Raw genomic sequence first — 23,777 nt, 5'->3', positions numbered from 1 at the left:
TTGAAATGTGTCCTGCACCTATTTCAATCTTGTTATCTTTTTTAGAAATTATCTTATTATTCATCTATCTTATCTTTAAAATTCTATCTTCAATTTTTGCTGTTTTATTTTGATGTAGATAAACTAATCTTATCTTTTCTTTAATATTAATATAAATTTTAAAAAATTGAATAAATTTATATTTATTTTGATTACATTCAAAAATGAATTATATGTATTCTTATAATCAAGAAACATACTTAACTTCTTTTATAATAAGTAAGTTTTTCAATAATTTAATTTATTAAAAAAATCTCATCTTTTTATTTATCCTACAAAATAAAATTCATATTAATAGTTTTAAATAAGACAATTAAAATAAAATTAAAAATAAAGCTTGAATAAAAAAATACAAAGTTTTCAATTTAAAAATATAAAATAGTTAAAAAATAAAAAAATTATTTAAATATGATTTTTCAAGACACTCTATAACTTAGATGAATAAATATTATTTTTAAAATAAATCATGATATATTGATACAAAACTTATTGTGTGTAAATTTTTTTAAAAATTAATAAACCTCTCTCGTTAATAACAATATTGGAACTTAAATTTGAACGCTAATTGATATTATATATTGTGTAGGTACTTAGAGTATATTAGAAAAGTACGTTAATAATTTGAAAAGAAAAATTATTAGTGTAAATTTATTTTTTTTAAAAATTAATCCTTATTGAACTATTCTACTTTTATTCCTTCAAAACATATCTTAATAAAAATATCTTAATGAGCAGTTACATCATTCTGTCATGGGTTAATGCAAAATTTACAGAACGTGAGTACGTGATTGAGTATGTTGTTTTAGATTATAAACATAGGGGTAAAATAAGAAAAAAATAATTGACACCAAACCCTCTGTATTCCTAATATAAATTATTATAGATAAGTATAGTTTCTTAAAATTTTGGGGTGTCCAGGCCACTACTCGCCCCTTTTAGGTCCGTCCCTGATTACTAGCTAATTAATTAATAATAAAAAATAATAACATCTATTTACTTTTTAGTATTTCTCAATTTTTGTGAATTAATAAAAGATAAAAAATATTTTTTTCTTACACAATCAATTTCACAAATAAAGTATCGAAACGAATAATTGCAAAATTAGAGATTCTATTCACTGACCTCGATTTTGTAACCAAAACGATGGTTTATTTTTTGAACACTATAATGAAAAACTTGATTGGACCTTTGCTGATTACTGCAACGGTGATTAACAATGAAAAAATAGTGGATATTAAATAGACGGATAAAAAATTAAAAAAATTGGATATTGAATAGATGGATGTTCCAAAGAAAAACAATTTAATTTTTTATAATCAAAGAAAATGATACACAATTTCAATGGTGGGATTGAATAATTAGTGATGGATTATTCACCAATTTATAATGTTAATATTAAGAAAAAGATAAGATTAGTTTATCTACATCAAAATAAAACAGCAAAAATTGAAGATAGAATTTTAAAGATAAGATAGATGAATAATAAGATAATTTCTAAAAAGATAACAAGATTGAAATAGGCACAGGATACATTTCAATCGATTGGGTAGCATTACCAATCGATTGAAGTTGGCAAAAAATTCAACTTCATCACATTCCAATCGATTGGATTACATTATCAATCGATTGAATTTGGCTAAAACTTCAATGTCATCACTTTCCAATCGATTGTATATGGCAAATCCATGTTGTTTTCGTGAATTCAATCGATTGAGTAACAAAAACAATCGATTGTTTTTGGGCATTCATTCGATTGGAAAGTATAAACAATCGATTGGTTTAAGCGAAAACCATTCTACCTTACAACTTTCAATCGATTATTTTGTGATACACTGTAATTCAATCGATTGAGTTACAATTCAATCGATTGTTTTGATAAACCAATCGATTGAATTTCAAGGAAACACGATTTGGAAGCCATGGACGAACGTCACGAGATCAAATTTAATATTTTAATCGATTGGAATGGCCAAAAGCTTTATTAGGATCAATGGAGGATATAATTGGTTGTTGTTTTTGTATTTGATTGTTAATAAATATAATAGATAATTAATAAAATAATAATTTATAAAATAAAAAACAGTTTTTATAATTAAATAAAATATATAGGGTTAATTTGTAATTAAAATTAGTTCAAGGACTATATAACAATTGTTAAAAAAATTCTAAAAACATATTTTTTAATGGAACCATTAAGTGGTCCAAAAATTCTGAGACCACCGAATCCTGAGCATAGAATCTATTCACAAAAATTTGTCTCTTCTCTTTTCTTTTTTCTTATTTTTTTTATGACTTATAAATCCATGACATTACCTGCGTTGGAGGACCCTTACCCTTTTAAAGCTCAAATTTCGACATTCATCTTCACAGGAATATAGATAATTAGATATATCCTAGTATAATTGTTATATCAAAAATAATATTTTCGATAAAAATATTATTAAACTCTTTGACAAGCCAATGTTCAATAAGAATAGTTTCGATCATTTCTAAGTGTTAAAAAATATTTCAATTAATTTTCAAATACATCTTAGAATTAACTTTGAATTGGAGTCAATTAGGTACTCCTTAAATACTTTCTATTAATTGATTGACGCAAATGTGAAAATCGAAGAGGCAGACTCGACGGAGGTCAGGTCTATCAAAGAAGAGGTTACTGGTATCGAAGATGGTACACAGAAAACTGAATCGAAGGCAAAAGCTTCAATATCTAAAGCAATTTGTCGGTTGAAAAAAGAAGTAAAGATTAACCACATAGGATTTATTGAGGATGGTCAATTGATGAAGGAGAGGATTTTAATCGACTAAGACTCGTCAAGAAAGAGCAAAGGAATCGAAGAAGTGAAAAAGTTAATAAGTGAAGATGTTTAGTGGTAGTTGCAGACGGCACTCGAGGAGAGAGGGAACAGTTATTCAAGGATTGACGCACGTGGAAGTTATATATGAATATGATTGGTCGAAAACCTCTATAAATACGTGAAAGATCGAAAGAACAAAAGTTGGAATCTTTTCAGAGAAAACACTCACACTCACTCACATCCCAGCGACTTTCTGAGTCAGTCAAAAGTCTTTTTCTTTGAAGAGTTACATTCCTTCCATGTCTTTACTTTTCATTTAAATTCCCTGCAACTTTCCTTTTCATGCAATTTATCTTCTTTGCAATGTCATTTTGATTTCTTTAAATTCAGCAACTTTTATCCTTTCCAGTCTTTACCTTTCAATTTGTCCTTTATTTTTTCAAACACTTTTTCTTTATTTAATTTGATTTTTCTTTTATTCAAGACGTTTAAATTTTATTGTTACTTTGAATTTCTACAAAGCTTGGTTCCTCCTACTTCATCACTATCAAATGCATGAATTTTGATGCAAAATAAAAATGTTACTCACAAAAAAGAGTAGGTTTCGCTCCCAGACCATTAGATATCGAACCACTATCGATTTGCTAAAAATCGACAAAACAAATTGGCACGCCCGGTGGGACAGTTTTAAAATTTAATTGTGTCAAAATTTGTTGCTTTCAACTGTTGCATTGTGCATGCAGTGTTGATATTTGGTGCATGCGATTAAGAAGTGGTAGAATTGTTACAATGTCTGATGAAGTTTCAAATGACAATGCAGAAATAATTATTGATGCAAGTGTTGGTGGTAGTGGGTGAAATTCACGCCCTAGGATCACCTCAGTGTAGAATCAACCGCAAGTAACCGCAGGTTGGCTTCCATTTAGTCTTCCTTCTGGTGATACGCCTCCTATGGGCAGTTACACATTTCCAGTCAGATTTGAAAATGTGCCAAGTACGGTTTCTAACCAACCTTTTTCTCATATCCCGATGTTAACTGAGATTACCAAGTGGGCACCTCGTCGAATAATTCAAGATCGATGGTTGAGTTTTGACAATATATTGATGAAAGTCATCATAATTTAGTCAACCTGTTGACTCACCAGATGACTACTATTCTGAATCCTATCCTGGCTGACAATGAGTTAAAATATGATCGACTGGTTAAATAAGTCGAGAGAATTGCTCGAATTGTCGATTATGATGAGGGGCGGCTTATTCCCCAAGAATTGGTAATAGACCAGGAGAACGTAGGATATAATGAGGAGAATGTATTTAACAATTCTGAAAGGGAAGAAAATATCCCTTATTTCGTTTGACCAGATCAAAATGCTGATGATGTTTTAAATAGACTTCACACACAGCGTGGATATCATTACCAGGTGACAAGGATTGTCGAGGATGTCCTCAATGGAATGGGTATCAACGTGTGTCTCATGCATCGACCATATTTTGTTTCTGCTTTTTCTTCTGCAGTGCAAATGACAGAAGTGCCAATGGGTGTAAAAAATCCTAAAATAATTACAAAATTTGCATGAGAGGTTGGAAAGTCAACTGTCGAGCATATAGCTCACTATATGGTCGAATTAGAAAATTTGGTAGATAATGAAAATCTGAGAATGAAGTGTTTTCCTGCTTCATTAACAAAAAATGCTTTTACTTGGTTTTCAAATTTGAGACCCAGTTCGATTTTAGCGTGGGCACAATTGAAAAATGCTTTTCATACTCAATTTTATAGAGCAGAATTGAATGTCTCATTGACAAATTTGCTTACAATAGAACGAGATGATGGAGAATCGATAGATGACTATATAATTCGATTAAAAAATACTCACAATCGATGTTAGGTGTCGATTCCTGAAAGCGAGATCGTTAAAATAGCCATCAAAGGTCTTGGCTTGTATATGCGTCGAAAATTACTCCATATGCATATTCCTGATTTAGCCTATTTGGCTGAGAGAGTTCGACAAGTTGAAAAAATAAAAGAAGAAAAGAAGAAAGAAAGAGAAATGGTTGAATATGAGTTTGTCGAAAACAATATTCAATGATGATAAGTACTTTTTCTTTTGTCCATCTAGCAAAAAAAAATCTTCAAAAATAATATTTTTGACAAATTATTATTGAATTCTTTGACAAGCCAATGTTCGACAAATTTAAACTTTGTCAAGTTATAGGTGCATATTGGAGCACTTTGAAAGGAGTTGTGTACTCTATAAAGGTATGTATAAATATGTCTGTAAAAAGAAGTTCTTGAGAAGCGGTTATTGGCAGTTGTTAGATATAACTGTGGAAAAGAGAAAAAAAATTTTATTCAACTTTAAAACTCTATAAAGTTGATCAAATTTCAAATAAGAAAAAGCTTCTCAGTTCACTTTGAAAATTGTAAAGTTGGAAATTTGAAAAAAAATTTGATTATGATATTTTTGAATCATCAAATATGACAACTCTCTGACCACAATGATTCGAGAAGAAAAAGAAAAATTACCATGATTTGGATAATATGTTGTCATAAAAAATTCAATAAGGTATCAAAAATGAATACGGCTGAAAATATTCAACAAAATGTTGAAGATCCAATAGTTCGACAAACAGCCACTTTGCCTCAAGATGTCAAAAACAAATATTTGGGGGCATTTCTTATATCGAAGATAATTTTTCTTCGATAGATTGAAAAAAGAAAGCATCATTGACATATGGAATATCTTTATCCGTTTTATTATTCTTGACTTTTTAAGAATGACACAATGCTTTACTAATATTTTGTCATGTACTACGTAAAAAATATTTGTGAAAATTTATACAATATATAAAGTTGATCAAACAATTATTTGGAGTCAGTTTCGAATTGGTCAAGCCATCGAAGACCAATTTCGACAAAGAAGAGTAAACTAGACACTTAGGCTCAATTTTTTCAGAGTCCACAGGATAATTATTCACCTTCGTATCGTCGATCCCATGCTATTGGGGTTGGATGGATCAAGAATTGGCAAGAGTTTGGTGAATGAGAAAACGAGAGAATACCGACCGCAACATACTCGATGTAGTTATTTTTTATCGAGACCGTGGAAGAGATACCATTTTTCAAGATCAAATTGGTGGTAACCAAAGTGGTCGACAGTTGAGTCGTGTTCCTTCTACTTCAACCGATCGAGGTAAAGTAGTTGAAACTCCATTCCTAAAAATGGATTAACTATGTCGAGGAAAATTTTGAGGAAGAAGATGAAGAAATGACTGGTACCATTGTCGAAAATATTGAATAATAGTAAGTATTTATACTTTCTTGCTTCTAGTCGAAAAAGTAAATACTTAGGCGGCATTTGTTATATCGAAAACAATATTTTCGATAAAGATATTATTGAACTCTTTGACAAGCCAATGTTCGACAAAAATAGGCTTCGATCATTCCCAAGTGCCAAAAAATATTTCGATCAACCTCCAAATACACGTTAGAATTAACTTTAGATTGGAGCCAATTAAGTACTCCTTTAAGCACTCTCTATTAATTGATTGACGCAAATGTGAAAATCGAAGAGGCAAACTCGACGGAGGTCAGCTGTATCGAAGAAGAGGTTACTGGTGTCGAAGATGGTAGACAGAAAACCGAATCGAAGGCAAAAGTTTCAATCTCAAAACAATTTGTCAGTTGAAAAAAGAAGTGAAGATTAACCACATAGGATTCATCGAGGATGGTCAATCGATGAAGAAGAGGATTTTAATCGACTAAGACTCATCAAGAAAGAACGAGGCAATCGAAGAAGTGAAAAAGTTAATAAGTGAAGATGGTTAGTGGCAGTTACAACACTCAAGGAGAGAGGGACCAGTTATTCAAGGATTGACGCACGTGAAAGTTATATATGAATATGATTGGTCGAAGACATCTATAAATATGTGAAAGATCGAAGGAACAAATGTTGGAATCTTTTCAGAGAAAACACTCACACTCACTCACATCCCAGCGACTTTTTAAGTCAGTCAAGAGTCTTTTTCTTTGAAGAGTTACATTCCTTCCATGTCTTTACTTTTCATTTAAATTTGAGTAAACTACCATTTCTACCCATAAAAGTTGAAAATGCTGACATATCTACCCATAGAAAATAGAAATTACCATTTGTACCCATAAAAATAGTTTTTACAAGCAAAATTATCCAAACCCTAAAAAATTAAATAAAATTCCTAAACTACCCTTCTCTCCACCATTACCACTATCATCTCCTCCCCTTCCCCCCTCTCCTCTCTCTCTTAATGTTCTCATCTTCCCCACCACTGCCACCACCACCACTAACCCATCCTCTCTCTCTCTCCTTCCATTTTCTGAGCTCGTCACCATCGCGATAATCCGTCAACTCTGCCAACTCCTTCCTCTTTCTCTTTCTCTCGCTTTCCTTCTGTGTTTTGCTTCTCTCTCTCTTCTGCTTCTTCAAATTCTCAACCCAGAAAAAGGCTTCACCATCATCAACAACAACAGAACCATCTTCAGATTTCTTGCCCCATACTCTCTCTTACCTGCAAAATCTCTTCGGGTTGACTCATAATCTATTTGCCCCTCCTCCTGGTGTACCCCAAACCCTAACCCCAATTCCCAACTCCAATATTGGAATCAACGATCTCAGGAGATTAGAGTTTCCAGTTGAAACTGCCGCTACTACTACTACTACTAATATAAGCAATAACAACAACACTATAGTTGATACTTTTGTTATGCAGCAGGAGTTAAAGCTAAAGTTCGGGTCTTTGTTTAAGGAGGTTGATGATTGAGTTATGGAAAGGAGCGAGAAGAAAATAAAAAATAGGGAACTCAAAGTGGTGAAGGGCATGGATGAGTTGGGCCATGGCCTGCCACCTCCGTCGTCGCCATCACTGTCAGCAATGAGTACCTCACCACCACCGTTGACACGGGTACGGCGGCGCTGGTGCTGATGGAGCGTTTGAGTGGCTACACGAAGTGAGGATCGTCGATGGGGTCCATGGAGGCGCACTTTTGTTTGAGGGTGGAGTTCTTAATGGCATTGTCGGTTCTGCTGGAAAGGAGTCGAGCTATGGTGGCCCACTTGTTGCCGAACCGAGCGTGAGCTCTGATTATGGTGTCGTCCTCTTCAGGGGTAAAGGCCCGATGCTCCACGGGTAGGGAGAGCTAGTTGCACCATCGAAGCTTGCAAGACTTGCCCTAGCGGAACATTGAGAGAGAGAGAGAGAAGAGAGGGGGGAGGGGAGGAGATGATAGTGGTAGTGGTGGAGAGAAGGGTAGTTTAGGAATTTAATTTAATTTTTTAGGGTTTGGATAATATTGCTTGTAAAAACTATTTTTTATGGATAAAAATGGTATTTTTATTTTCTATAGGTAGATGTCAGCGTTTTCAACTTTTATGGGTAGAAATGGTAGTTTACTCTTTAAATTTCCTACAACTTTTATTTTCATGCAATTTATCTTCTTTACAATGTCATTTCAATTCTTTTAAATTTAGCAACTTTTATCCTTTCTCGTCTTTACCTTTCAATTTATCCTTTATTTTTCAAAACACTTTTTCTTTATTTAATTTGATTTTTCTTTTATTCAAAGCGTATAAATTTTATTGTTCACTTTGAATTTCTGTAAAATTTGCTTCCTTCTACTTCGTTACTATCAAATGCATGAATTTTGATGCAAAATAAAACTGATACTCATAAAGAGAAATAGGTTTCACTCTCATACCATTAAATATCGAACCACTATCGATTTGTTAAAAATCGACAAAATAATAATGATAATGATATATATCTAAAGTTTGGGTGTTGTTCCTCCTCAAACATTTTTGACACATTGTCATGTCCAAAATATAAAAAAACACTGACACATTGTCACATTCACATGCAACGCAGTAACAAATCTAGTAGTTATAATTTGGTTGTAACTAAAATTTTGGGCAAAAACGTTCTTCTTAAATATTATAAGCCAGTAACTGCTGAATTATTGATCTCGTTACTGCTATTTATTCCTAATTCAGTAACATACTATTTGGAATATCAATAATTCATTACTTATAAAAAAATAAATAAATAACTATTTTTAATCATTAAAAATTTGATCACTAATAAAATTAATTATAAAAAAATTAAATTATTTTTATATTTATAAAAAATAAATTATATCTGACAAAAATATTCAATAAATAAATTTATATTAATTTTATTAAAAATATATATTAAATACCAAAATTATCATGTACGATTATCACCTTTAACTTCTTGATTTTGACAAAAGAAAGAGAGAATATCAAAAAATAAAAATGATCAAGTTCTTTCATTCTAGAAAAAAAAAGGAGATTTTTGTTTTTTAGAAAATAAGTAGCATTATTAACAAGCAGAATAAAAATCAGTAATAATATAAAATTATAAAATATGACTTAAAGAAATCAAAATATCATGATAAAAGAAAATAGATTTGTTTAAAAACATTGAATAATAAGTCATAGCTATTTGCTTTAATCTTAAATCGACCGAAAAAAATACACATACAAAGAAAAAAAAACAAAAAAGATGAAAAGAAGAGGAAAAAAGAAAAAGACTGACGAAATGAGTCACTACCGTCTTAGTAAAGAAGAAAGAAAAAGAGAAAGAGATGAAGGGAATGAAAGCAAAGGGAAAAATAAGGAGAAGGGGAAGAGGAGAGGGTGACGACATAGAAAACCATGGCCGCCACGTATGGTCGTCCAACGAGGTCTCTCTCTCTCTCCTTCCCTCGCTCCATTTCTGTCGGGTGATGCGAGGAATTTGCCACTAATCTTTAATGAAAAAAGGGCTTCTTCCATGTGATGTTAGTTTTATTTGTTGAGATCCTGTTATTAGGGGTGGCAAAGGGGGCCGGTCCGCCCTAACCTGTCTTGCCCCACCTAGGCCAGTCCCATAAACGGGGCCCGCCCGCCCCACCAACTAAAATGAGTTCAAAATATTAGCCCGCCCTACTTTATGGCGGATTGGCGGGTCGACGGGTTAGTCCGCTTAACTCTTTTTTTCTTTTTGAAAAATAAAATTCATTAAAATTAACTAAAAAATAATAATTAAAAAATTAAATAAAAAATAGTCAAATTTATAATATAATTTTTTTACTATCTTTTTTTAACTTCAATAAAATTGTTTAAAATAATACTTGTAAATAGAATTATCTTTATTTTAAAAAATAAGTAATATAATTCGAACAAATATACAAAATTGTAAGATAAAATAAATAAAGTTAATAACTAAAAGAAGAATAAAAACAAAAACAAAACAAAAAAAGTGTTTGAAAATTCTATAATTATTAATTTTATAATAGTAATCAATCTTTTATTTAATAAAAAAAGAAAATAAAAATCTTCGACCCGGCGGACCGACCTGCCCTGCCCTGCCAAAATCCACCAATTTGGCGGTGCGGGTTTGGAGGGTTTTTATAATTTGGCGGGCTCCAAATCCTAATTCAACCGGACTTTTTTAGCGGATTTAGCAAGTCGGCCCAACGTGTTCAATCCGTTTTCCGCCCCCACTTATTATTATTATTATTATGGTCTATCATAAAATTTTTGGGGTTTCTAATAACTATATGAACGGCTGAAACCAAACATGGTTTAAAATTGAAAAGAATAATGAAACGTCAATGAATAAAGGTTTTGTTTTTTTTACTTACTACATGATATCTACTTTTAGAATATTTGGTTTTTGTTCAAAAAAATATGTGGTCTACTTTGGAATGATAGGCATGGAAGTGGAAGAGATTGAAGGGTTGGATTGAAATGGATTAAGCACTAAAAAAAAGTTGAAGATGATAAAAAAGATCATTTAAAATTTTTTCAAAAAAATTAATGAAATTAATTTTAAATTTGACTATTGGATATTTTTGTTTAATGAAATTTATCTTTTATAGATATAAAGTTAGTTTAGTTTTTTCTGTTAGAGAATCATTAGAATTAATTTAGATAAATTAGTATCGTTTATATTTATATAGCATATCTGTATATTAATTGTAGGATTCTATGCCTTTATTACTTTGATTCATTTAGCACCTATAAATACCTCTTGTATATTGTACTTTTGATCAGATTGAATATACACAAAACACTTTCTTTAATTTGGTCTCTTATTTCTAACATGGTATCAAAAGTTTAGGTTATATTTTTTCAGAAACAATTGGTTTCTACCTCTTTTATCTTGTTTCACCGGCAGTAATTTGTCCTTCGTTTTCGACTTCTTTCCGACGCCTTGGTTTGTCACCGTCGCCACCTTCGTCTTCTCCTCATTGCAAGCTTTCGAACGCCGCCGGACGCGCCCTCATGCGCCGCCAGAAGTCCGGTCACCGCTTCAGGTTCTCACTCCCCAGACGCCATCCAGAACCGTTGGATCTACGCCCAGGATCAACGGTCCCAGACAGCGCTACGTGTCATTGCCAGCACCCACGCAGAACTGCCCAGCACGCGGTCGACCCGACCCGGACCGACCCGCATTCTCCGACCCGTTGCCAGCTCTATGCTCGCGTCAGTGCTGACGCATCTCCTTCCTCCTATCAAGTGTTGCCACGTGTTTTGCTCTGCTGACGAAGCAGCTGACGTGACATCTGACGTGGCCGCTGACATGTCCGACAGTGGGACCCTCCCTAAGATTTTTTAGTGGGTTCTTTCCGATTTTACCATCTGTTTCCTCATTTTCTGCTCCAAAATTGTAGTTTTCTCTCCTTTCCTTGATCTCTGTGACTACTATTATGAAAAAGTCAGATGTTTTTGCTGCCACAGACAGAAAGGGTAAATTCTGTCGAAACTGTAACCATTATGGGCACCTCTTCTCTGACTGTCCTTCTGTTGAATGTCGCACATACCACTAGAAAGGTCATATTAGTTACCATTGTTCACAGCTGTTCTGCCGTTACTGCAAGCTCTTGAGACATTTAATTACTGCCTGCCCTACTCGCCCACCACATCCTGATCCACTCAACCCGTCTCCTGTCTCTCTATCTAATATTGCATCTCTTCTTCAGCGTCTTTTCTCCATTTCTGGTAATACCCCTGCTACTTTTTCGACCTCTCCAGGTAATTCTAAATGGTACTTTAACTCGGGTTGCTTTAATCACAAGTCTCCGTTGCATAATATTTTCTCGTCCCTGTCTACCACTACAAATGGACCTTCTGTCAATACTGCAAATGGCTCCCTTTTGCACGCAACACACAAGGGTACTATATTCCAATCAACTCTTAATCTTCCTGATACTTATTATATTCCCAAATTAAACTTTAATCTTATTTCTGTTGGCCAACTTGTTGATCTAGGTTTTGAAGTCACTTTTTTCGTTTCTGGTTGTCGTGTACAGGATCCTCGGACAGGACAAATCATCGGGACTGGATGTAAGGTCGGAAGGTCGTTTGAACTTAAGAATCTTCATATTCCTCCTGTACCAAATCTCTGTGCTGCTTCTTCTCCATCTACCCTTCACTTATGGCATCAACGTCTTGCCCACACCTCCTTAGGAAAACTGCTGTTCATGTTATCAATAGACTCTCTTCTTCTATTCTTGGTAATGTTACTCCCTTTGAGCGTCTTTATCATACCTCCCCAGATTATAGTTCTCTTCGAGTTTTTGGTTGTGTATGCTTTGTTCTTCTTCAGCCTCATGAACATAGTAAACTTGAACCTCGGGCTCATATGTGTTGTTTCCTTGGTTTTGGCACTGAACATAAGGGTTATCGTTGTTGGGATCCTCTCTCTAAATATATTCGTATATCTCGTCATGTTGTCTTCTGGGAGCATCACATGTTTTCTCGGTTCTCATCCTTTGAGTCAATTCCTACTATTCAGTCACCTTTGTTTACTAACCCCAATGTTGATCTTTTTCCTAGTGATGCTTCTACAGATTCTATCTTGAGTGACTCTCCACAGCCTCCTATTCTTTCACCTTCTCCATCTCCCGATGATTCCAGACTGGACGATGATCCTGCTCCTACCTTCATGCCTCCTCCTCCTACTCATTCTTCTAGGGTAAGGAATCTACCTCCTCATCTTCTTGATTATCATTGTTTTTCTACTATCCCTCATCAACATGAACCTAAGTCATTCAGAGAAGCCTCTACAAATTCAAATTGGCAACAAGCAATGTAGGAAGAAATACAGGCACTTAAAAAAGTACACACTTGGGATTTGGTTGATCCTCCTTCTGATCAAGAAGTTGTGGATAGTAGATGGGTATACAAGATTAAGACTCGCTCTGATGGATCTATTGACCGTTATAAGGCCCGCTTGGTTGCTCAAGGTTGTACGCAAGAGTATGGTATTGATTATGAAGAGACTTTTGCTCCTGTCGCTCGTCTTACGTCTGTTAGAGCTCTTCTTGCCATTGCCGCAGTTAAAAAATGGTCTCTTAGTCAGATGGATGTGAAGAATACATTTCTTAATGGGGATTTGAAAAAGAAAGTCTATATGAAACTACCTCTGGGATATCCTTGTCCTGCTAGTAAGGTTTGTCTCCTTCGTAAGGCACTTTATGGACTTAAGCAAGCTCCTCGTGAATGGTTTGACAAGTTCAGCACTACCATATGCAGTCTTGGTTTTACTTCTAGCCCTCATGAGAATGCTCTCTTCATTCGTAAAAGCGAACGTGGAGTTGTTCTTCTACTTTTGTATGTTGATGATATGATCATTACTGGAGATGATGTTGATAGTATCTCTAATCTCAAGGCCTCACTTTATCGTACATTTGAGATGAAAGATCTTGGTTCTCTCAGCTATTTTTTTTGGTCTCGAGGTCATCTCCACCGATGATGGTATCTATCTATCTCAGGCTAAGTATGCTTCAGATCTTCTTGCTCGTGCTGGGATTACAGATAGTCGAACTGAGTCTACTCCTCTTGAGCCTAATGTTCGATTTACCCCTGTGGATGGCACTATTTTGGATAATTCGACTCTCTATCGACAGTTAGTTGGGGGTCTCGTTTACTTGACTTTCACCCGACCAGACATCGCCTATCCGGTTCATGTACTTAGCCAGTTCTTGTCAGCTCCTCGTACTACTCACTATGCGGCAGTTCTTCGCATTCTTCGCTACATCAAAAGCACTCTATTTCATGACCTTTATTTTTCTATCCATTTCTCTTTGTTTCTTCAGGCTTACTCCGATGCTGATTGGGTTGGTGATCCCACTTATCGTCGTTCTACTACTAGTTACTGTTTGTTTCTTGGTGACGCTCTCATTTCTTAGCGTGCTAAGAAGCAAACGTTCACTGCTCGCTCAAGCACAGAAGCTGAATACCGTGCCCTCGCTGACACCACTGCTGAGGTTATCTTGGTTCGTTGGCTTCTCGAAGATTTGGGTGCTCCTCAATTGTCTCCTACTGATGTTTTTTGTGATAACCGCAGTGCTATTCAAATTGCACATAATGATGTGTTTCATGAATGCACCAAACACATTGAAATTGATTGTCACTTTGTTCGACAACGTATCCTTATTGATGATGTTCGTCTCATTGCTGTTGGAACACTGGATCAAACTGTTGATATCTTCACGAAAGCTCATCACCCGACTCGTTTCTGAACTTTGTTATCCAAACTCAAGCTGGTATCCTTAGCTCCCACTTGAGTTTGAGGGGGGATGTTAGAGAATTATTAGAATCAATTTAGATCAATTAGTATCGTTTATATTTATATAGCATATATGTATATTAATTGTAGGATTCTATACTTTTGTTACTTTGATTCATTTAGCACCTATAAATACTCCTTGTATATTGTACTTTTGATCAGACTGAATATACACAAAACACTTTCTTTAGTTTGGTCTCTTGTTTCTAACATTTTCATGGTTAGTTTTGTCAGCGATAAAATCTTTGATGGTTAGAAATGATTACTTATTCTATAAAAGAAACATTTATATTTTTGAAAAAATGTATGTTTTGGATTTCATTTGGTTTTGCTCCTAAAATATACAATAATATTAACTTGATCATCAGAAATATCTTTTTCAAGTACTAACTAGACATATATGGGTTGAGTTGGTTTAAAATTGGGAGAAATGATAATCGAACTGATTAAATTTTAATTTAAGAGATAATTTGTATATATATTATTAGATTTTATTTATTTTTAATTAATATTAAACTAATCGGATAGTCGAATTGATTCGGATTTCGCGATTCTAGAACCAATACCCAAATTAATTAAAATCGGGTTTGATAATGTTTCACCCAATTATACCTATTATCCATCGGTCTAGAATCAATATAATCAGATCAATTTTAAATGAATAATCGAGTTATCTGTAACCATAAATACCTTTAGTATCCACACTTCATGTTCTTAATTGTGAAAATATATATACCTTATTTATTGAAAAAGAAACATTTTCAACCTCAATAGAAAAAGTTATATAACAGAGAGCTTAACTGCACAAGAACAATAGCCATAATTGAATTTAAATTTGAAGTACTCAACAATTTTAATTATTTTATAACGTAGCATCTACTTTTAATAGAAATAGAACATAAAATCTATTGTCAACTTCTATACTATCTTTGATATTATCATCAACAACTGATAGAGTTGACAGTACTCCATTCTTTGTAATGCTTAAGTGATATAGCAACCATTTTCGCAACACTTGAAACTCTATTTTAAAAGGCTATTTGATTCCGTTCTAACGAAACACTCCATATGACAGAGAAGAAAGTCATCACCCACTTCTTACATTCCTTCTTTCTCGTGGTCACAGAAATCCAACTCTCAATATGTTTCTTTAAATTACCTGGAATGTTCCAACAACGGCCTGCATCATAAGTCCAGACACACCACACCTGCATCGTAAATTCATAAGACAAAAATAAATAATGTGTACTTTCAACATCTTTTTTACATATCGCACAAACATTATCATTCTCATCTATAATACCTAATTTACACAATCTATCCTTTGTATTAACTTTATCAACTAGTACAAACTAAGCAAACAACTTAATTCGTAGTGGAACCAAATCGCTCCATATAACTGTAGTAGTGAAGCTATAACTAGCAATGTCATTTGAAACTGATTCTGCTTGCAAAATTTGTACAAAATAATTAGTAGAATAAACACTTTTTTAATCAAATTATGGAAATGATTTATTATTTATTTGTTTAAACAAGTTCTAAAATTAAAGTATTTAATTTACTGCCGATAGATAGATAACTGTTGAAAGCATCTAATTATTAGGAAGGCTTGCTCTTTTCTATAGCGAATAGAACTGTTCATACTCTGGCCCAGCAAATAAAGCCAGACCCAATAAGGATAAGAGACCCAATATATAAAGAGGGTCTCCAGTCTATATCCGACCTCTTTAAAGAGGTCAGACACCGTAAGAGGAGTCCAATTTTACTTGACTGAACGAGTAACTGCCTCTGCGAATCACTCCCACTATCTCTATCTTTCCTTAAAGAGAGGTTCCAACAAACTCTCAAGACAAAGAGAATAGTTATCCATCAATAAAAGGTGGAACTACCCCAACAAAAGATGGTTATCAAATCTACTATAAATACACTGGCACCCCTCAGGTATTATTTATGTTCTAATCTACTAAAAACCTGTCTAAAGTCCTTGTTAATTTAAACATCGGAGTGTCTTGTAGGTACCACCCCTACCTCCTCACGAGGAACTTGGATAGACGGCATCTCGACACCAAACAAGTCGGACGTTGCCACACAAAGGGATCTGGACCTCACGTTCAGGCCCAAATCAACATTTCAGGTAACTCTCGAAACATTCGCACCATTGTTGGGGACCTGAAATTCAACTCCTAATAATGGCAGACCACCATTATGAAGACGGGCATACAACATCCGAATCTGAACCTTAACCCCAACCAGAGGGCCATGCCATTATACTTTCTCCACCACCACAAACGCATGTTCCTCGCAGAGAAGGGACATCGAGAAATCCCAACCAAGGTGGATCCAATTAGAGGTCTATCCACAGGCAGAAGAAGACCCTCTATAAACAACGGAGCTGCTGGGGTTGGTTCACGGTCAAGGAGAACGACTAGAATAACTTGAACATGATGCTGAGCATCAACGAGAAGCAGAATGAGAGCTGTGAAGAGAAGTGCGACGAAGAAGGGAGTTAGAAGAAAAGCTCTTACGACTAGAGGCCAATCTCCAAAGACGAAGCACCAGAACAGATCGAGAAGAAAGTCCCCTCAGGGGAGAAGACCCATTCATAGAAGAGATCATGCGAGTTAAAGTTCCTAGGAATTTCAAAACTTTTAACATGGATCTCTATGATGGAACCTCTAACCCGAGACACCATCTTAGCAACTTTAAAAAAGTCAGATATATTTAGCTGACGCCTCTGATTCCACCAGTTGTAAAGCCTTCCCGACCACTTTGCCGCTTCGACAACTTACCCCCCCAGGTCAGTAACATGTTTCGACGATCTAACAAGGAGGTTTCTTACCAGATTTTTCATTTAGAAAGATAAGGTAAAGCATGCTTCGAGCTTGCTGGAGTCAAGTAAGAGGTCGGAGAAAAACTCTGAGACTACATGAAAAGATTCAACAAAGCATGTTTGGAGATCTAGAATTTACCTGCTAAAGCAGTGATAATAAGATTGGTTAATAGTCTTAAAGAAGGATCATTCTCTCAATCCATATCCAAGCGAATCCGGCTTCCTTGTATGAAGTACAAGAGCAGGCAGAAAGGTACATCAATATGGAGGAGAACTCTCAATTATGAGATCCACTTCCGAGACCTAGCTTGCCTTACCCACCCCGAGAAAAGGAAAAAGAAGCTAAAAATAAGGAAGAGTACAATCTGGAGAAGCTTTGCAGATATCATAACTACACCCCCCGCTGGGTCTCCTTGGTAGATGTTTACAGAGAAATATGTCATCTTGAGAAACTTCCACCTCTTTGACCAATCAAACACAAAAAGGGTAGAAGGGGAACATCACAAACTCTATGGACATTCTACTAATGACTGTTACAACTTGAAGAATGTCATAGAAAATTTGGCCAGAGAAAGTCGATTAGACAGATACCTAGTGGATAGGTCAAGAGAGTCGTGGAAAAGAAAGAGAGATGAATAGAGGAAATGACAGGAACATTCACCTCAAACTCCTTAGCAACACATACACATGATTAATAGAGGATTCGCTGGAGGAGGAATGTCAAAATTATCACAGAAAAGGCATTTAAAAGAGGTGTACCAAGTCGAGAAAGACACTAAATTTCCCGACTTGCCCACCATCTCGTTTACTGAAGAAGACACAAGGGGTAACACTTGACTATGATGATCCCGTGGTTATAACCATGATACTCGCCAACGCCAATCTTCATAGGACCCTCATAGATCAGGGAAGCTCGACCGATATACTATTTAAATGCGCTTTCGACAAGCTCGGATTAGAGAAAAAACATCTAAAGGCCTTCCCAAATAACCTCTTCAGACTGGGGGACGCGCTGATCCGACCTCTCGGGTACATCTCCCTCTACACTACCTTTGGTAAGGGCACAAGGTCGAAGACATTGAACATTGATTATATCGTGATTGACGTAGCCTTGGCATACTGATGTGAGGAAAATCATTGGTTCAGAATTTTCATGAAATAATTCTGTTGAAGTATAGATCCAAACCAACAGATAATTCTTAATCAAAGTTTAATTTTTTTGTCACTTAAGTCAAACCAATAAAAACCAAGAGTATTTAAACCTCAAGTTGTCTCTCAAAAGAATTGCAAGAAAGTGTGCATATTATTGGTTATGAAAATTTTTGGAGGTTTTTGGAATGATGAACAAGAAAGTATAAATTCTAAAAGACATCCTGGAAAGGATTAAGAGTCAAGGTTTCCTATCTAGATCATTGAACACAACATGGTAATTACAAAAGGTTAATTCCACTTAGTTATCCTCTAACATCAGAGGGTTAAGTCAAGTGAACATAGTTGATCCTAAAACCAACTAACAACCCTAAATTACCAATCACACTGGACTTCAATGACATCAAGGAACCCAAGTCCTCAATCTCAAGCCAAGAGTGCTAAAAATCTACCATAAAACCAAATAAAGTATTTTATCAAATACTTGGAAGGCATAAAATGAAAGCATGGTAAAATTGCAATAATAATAAAATCTAAAGCTACCAAATGCAAGATAACAATAATAACAACTCAATCAAACATCAATAAACATAAAAATATCAAATTGCATTAAATGAAAATCAAAATCAACAAGAGTGCATAAGAACCAAAGCACAAAATAAAGGAAATAACAAGTAAAACTAAAAGAACAAGGATGAAATAACAAGAAATTGCAAAGAAAACTTAATCAAGACAAGAATTAAAACCTAAATCTAAGAGAGATTTTAACCTAAATCTAACCTAATTCTAGAGAGAAGAGAGAGCTTCTCTCTCTAGAAAAAACCTAAAACATGATTCTAAACTAATACCTAATTGTTCTCCCTTTGATCCTTCTTGAGAATTGCATGAAATACTTCAGAAATGAGCTGGATTGGGCCTAAAATTGGCCTGAAATCGCAATCTACGTGTTTATTTAAGTAAATCACGTGCTGACAGTCACGTGTACGGAAGGCACGCGTACACGCAAATTGGCGAAATTCCAGGTCATGTGTACGCGGAAGCCATGCATACGCGCAACGGGGCAGATTTTCAAAACTTTATTTCTTCATGATTTCTTCACTTTTACATGCTTTTTCTTCATTTCTTCAAGCCATCCTTTCCTTCTAATGCCTAAAATCACTTAACAAATATATCAATGCATCGAATAGAATTAAAGTGAATTAAATTTAGCAATTTAAGGGCTTAAAAAGTATGTTTTTAATCATTAAGTACAATTATGATAAATTCACAAAAACATATTATTTCAATGAATAAATGTGAGATAAATTGATAAAATCTACTTATTGTAACAAAAAATTTACCATAAAATTTTGGTTGATCACATACAACACCCTAATAGGTCGGACCACCTTGAATCGACTTACAGCTGTTGTCTCCACACCTCACCTCTGTATGAAGTTTCCTACGGCTGAAGGAATTACCACCATTAAGGGAGATCAGAAACTAGCACGTAAGTGCTACAACAAAAGTCTCAATCTAAAAGGAAGTCCTGGGAAAAAAGAGGTCAATGCCATTGAGCTTGGTGGCGTTCAAACTCAAGAAGAGCTACGCCCCCAGCCTGAATGCAAACTAGAAGAAGTGTAAATTGGAGACAACCCTGAGAAAACAACAAGCATAAGAGATAACTTAGAGGAAGGCCTCAGAAGATGAGACTTCTGTTTTTCAGAAGGCCTCAGAAAATACCTTGGTTCATACTCATATCGAATGAAAGAAAAGACTTCTTCAGCATCCATATCATAATCTTCTTCAGGGTTGCCTTCACACTCACCCAAGTATTCAGTTGGAATAATCGAAATAGTTCCAACCATTTCATCATCTCCCTCTTCAAAATACTCTTCATCTAAATCAACATCCTTGTCTTTGTCAGCACCTGGAGTATTAACTACTGCTTTGCCTTTGTCCAATTTCGTAGGAGAAGAAATGCCATTTGAGTAAGATTCTCCATCAGATGGGAAGACTACTCGAGAGTGCACTGAAGGCGTTTTTCCTTTGCCTTTATCAGTTTGAGGCTTCTTTATTTGTTGTTGATTCATTCTTCCTCTACCCCTTGGGTACCCTCTAGCTTGCCCATGATAATAGGGATACCGACCTCGAGGAGGTCTTCGATGTCCCCACTGTGGGTTTCGCCTGTATTCAGCATCTCGATTTCAAAATTCTCGACAATTCTGAATCCACTGAACTCCTATAGCCTAAGAACGGCTTATTGGTGCGGTAGCATCTTGTTGAGGAGCCTTAGAGCTTTATCCCTCTACTCATCGAATTGGTTGCGTCTGACAAGCCTGCTCCTCTCTATGAGCCAATCCTTTCTTCATCCTTTCTTTTTCAAAGATTACTGTAGCCTCAGCGTCAAATATACCATTACATCGAAGACACAGAGATACATCCCGATCTATGATCTTTTGCTGCACCAAGAAATCTAACAAACCATCCCCCACTCGACAATATATTGATCGGACTTGTGATTCGAAATCACCCAAAGCCACATCAAAGTCATAAGAAATTCCAACCATATTCACACATAAACATGGCTCAGCAAAACTGGCTTCAACATCAAAAGGATCAGCATCAACCTTCATCTCCTTTTTTCCATCATCAAATTTCAAACGTCCTTCCATGATGGCCTCCTGTATAAGATCCCTAAAACAAACACAGTTGTTAGTCGAATGATTAGTTACTTGGTGAAACTTACAATAAGGTTTTCCTTTCAAATCTTTCATCGAAAGCAAAATTCTACCTTCGGGCAGAATTAAATGCTTATCTTTAGGCAACACATCAAAAATCTGATCAAATTTTGAGATATCAAAACTATATTTTTTTCCACTCTTTAGTTTTGAATCATTCGACTTTTCATTATTAGGGAGCTTTTTAAGCAAAGAGCAAACATATGGAGGACCCTTCTTAAGTTCGGCCAGATCAACCTCTACTTCAAAATCAGACCCTTCTTCCGAGGATTCCATGGCCACATAAGCCACTTTCTCTTTTCGAGTAAAGGGTTTACTCTTTAACCTTCTTTCATTCTTATGTTTCTCCTTTTCTTTCTTTAAAAGTTCGACTTGACAAACTCTCTCAACCAAATGGGCTAAATCAGGAATATGCACATTAAGCAATTTTCGACGCATATAAAATTTTAACCACATAACTGCTATTTTCACCACTTCATTCTCAGGTAATGACACATAACATTTACTTCTAGAATTTTTGAAACGTATCATATAATCATCGATGGTTTCACCATCTTCTCGTTTCAACGCTAATAGATCAGTAATTGCTACGTTCAATTGCCCTCGATAAAATTGAGCATGAAAAGAAGTTTCCAACTGAATCCAAGTCGTTATCAAATTTGCTCTAAGATTCGAAAACTAAGTAAACGTATTCTTTGTTAACGAATAAGGAAAAAACTTCATTTTCAAATTCTCATCATTGGCTAGATTCCCAATCTCGACCATATATCGAGCGACATGTTCAGTGGTCGACCCTCTAACTTTCCCTGCAAATTTTGTAATTATTTTCGGATTTTTCAACCCTCTTGGCACTTCAGCCATTTGAACAACTTGAGGAAAAGCAGACACAAAATGGGGTCGATTCACAAACTCCACATTCAAACCGACTCGATTTAGTACATCTTCCACAATCCTTGTGACTTGATAATGTTCACCACCATGATTAGCACGTAATCGGGCCAGAACATCATCTACATTTTGACTACGGAAAATTATATGAGGATTCTCTCTGTTTAAAACATTATTTTTATTTTGAAATATATTTTCGAAACACTCATTATTCCCCCTGGCATCATGCCTTTCTCCTTCATCATAATCAACGATTCGGGCAATCTGTTCAACTTGCCTTGCAAGACGTTCAAATTTCGATTCGTGATCAACCATCATAGGATTTAGAATTGTAGTCATTTGTTGAGTCAATAAGTTGACCAAATCATGATGACTTTCCTCTACATGTTGTCGAAATACTGCTATAGAATTAGAGGCATTCGACGTAGAGCCCACATTATAATCACGAGAAAATTTAGAATATTATTGTAGATTTTGAGAATTATCTACTCCATTCACATTTCCAAAATGAATGGGAGGAACAAAACCACTCATCGGTGGAGCATAACCGAGAGGAATGCCATAAAGAGGCCAACCAGTAATTACTGGAAGCTGGACTGGTGGTAAGTTACCACGTGGATGAATATTATGCCCATTATTTTCAGTTTGTACACTAGTAACCACTGTACTTTCACTTACAATCAAACTTTCTAAACGTGAAGTAACGTCCGAAGATTGCACAGTTACTAGTATGCTATCATTGGTGGACGAACCACCATTCATATTTGACACTTCATCAGCCATGTAGATAATCCTTCCACTTCTCAACTGCATACATCAAATGACACCAAAAATCTTTTGACACACTTCAGTTTCAAACTGTCCCACCGGGCGTGCCAATTTATTTTGTCGATTTTTAGCAAATCGATGGTGGTTCGATATCTAATAGTCTGGGAGCGAAACCTACTCCTCTTTTGTAGGTACCAGTTTTTCTATAAGTGCATCAAAGGTCCTCGAATTGGACAAGTATTAAAAGGGAATAAGTTCAAAAGGTGAAAGAAACTAAAAAGTGTACAATATAGATTTCGAAAAGTAAAACTGATTGAAATCGAAATAGTTTGCATTAAATTTTAAATAAAACAATAAAAATGCCTCCAATTGGGTCAAAGGACTTTTGACATGAAAAGTAAAAGTATTGAAATGTAAATTTGACAATGAAATTAAAATATGCTTTGAAGATAAACTGAACAGGAAAAGATAAAGTTTGTAGAAATTGTAAAATTGAAAAGTAAAGACAATGAAAGGAACCCTACAGAAATCGAACTCGAATACAGACTCAGAAATTTGCTGAGGATGTGAGTGTGTTTGAGTGTATTTCTGAAAAAAAATTCCAACCCCTGGGCCATACTACTTCCTGTTATTTATAACCCTCTTTCCATAACTGATCATTAAAAAATTCGTGCCCTTTTGTGTGCGGAGATTAAAGTAACCATTCCCGCCCTTTTGAAACTCTTCGATCTTTCTTATTTAAAAAACTTGTTCGAATCACCATGTTAATCGAACATATGCTGAACAACTCCCTACTCGATGCTTTCAGCACGTGGGCCTCGTTCTCTGCTCCACTTCAAGACCTTACTAACATCTCGAATTACTTCAGTCTTCGATTACAATTCATTTGTAGCCAACACAAGCTTTATCAACTATTATCTATTTATCACGAATCTTATCAAAACAGGTAAAGTTTCACTCCAAAAGTTATTATTTGTG

The sequence above is a fragment of the Arachis hypogaea genome, chromosome 1, assembly GCF_003086295.3.
Source record: "Arachis hypogaea cultivar Tifrunner chromosome 1, arahy.Tifrunner.gnm2.J5K5, whole genome shotgun sequence".
Taxonomy (NCBI): Eukaryota; Viridiplantae; Streptophyta; class Magnoliopsida; order Fabales; family Fabaceae; genus Arachis; species Arachis hypogaea.
This window is presented reverse-complemented; position numbering follows the sequence as displayed.